The sequence below is a fragment of the Palaemon carinicauda genome, chromosome 5 (genome assembly GCF_036898095.1).
Source record: "Palaemon carinicauda isolate YSFRI2023 chromosome 5, ASM3689809v2, whole genome shotgun sequence".
Classification (NCBI taxonomy): domain Eukaryota; kingdom Metazoa; phylum Arthropoda; class Malacostraca; order Decapoda; family Palaemonidae; genus Palaemon; species Palaemon carinicauda.
The window spans coordinates 115,450,857-115,451,697 of NC_090729.1; positions in this window are offsets into that span (position 1 = coordinate 115,450,857).

An 841-nucleotide genomic window follows, 5' to 3' on the forward strand; every position below is an offset into this window, starting at 1 on the left:
CTCCCTTTTTTACTTTTCTGTTTTGTTTTTAGCCTCTTTTTGTTTATCAGATAACGTTGAAGTCCCTCGTAAGGGTTTTTTGCCAAGTTTCTATAGAATTAAGGAACTCCCTTTTGACTTTTCTGTTTTGTTTAGCCTCTTTTTCTCTATCAAATAATGCTGAAGTCCCTCGTAAGGGTTTCTTGCCAAGTTTCTATAGAATTAAGGAACTCCCTTTTTGACTTTTCTGTTTTGTTTTTAGCCTCTTTTTGTTTATCAGATAACGTTGAAGTCCCTCGTAAGGGTTTCTTGCCAAGTTTCTATAGAATTAAGGAACTCCCTTTTGACTTTTCTGTTTTGTTTAGCCTCTTTTTCTCTATCAAATAATGCTGAAGTCCCTCGTAAGGGTTTCTTGCCAAGTTTCTATAGAATTAAGGAACTCCCTTTTTTACTTTTCTGTTTTGTTTTTAGCCTCTTTTTGTTTATCAGATAACGTTGAAGTCCCTCGTAAGGGTTTCTTGCCAAGTTTTTATAGAGTTAATAAACTCCCTTTTGACTTTCCTGTTTTGTTTTTAGCCTCTTTTTATTTATTAAATAACGCTGAAGTCCCTCGTAAGGGTTTCTTGCCAAGTTTCTATACTTAAGAAACTCCCTTTTTTACTTTTCTGTTTTGTTTTTAGCCTCTTTTTGTTTATCAGATAACGTTGAAGTCCCTCGTAAGGGTTTCTTGCCAAGTTTCTATAGAATTAAGGAACTCCCTTTTGACTTTTCTGTTTTGTTTAGCCTCTTTTTCTCTATCAAATAATGCTGAAGTCCCTCGTAAGGGTTTCTTGCCAAGTTTCTATAGAATTAATAAACTCCC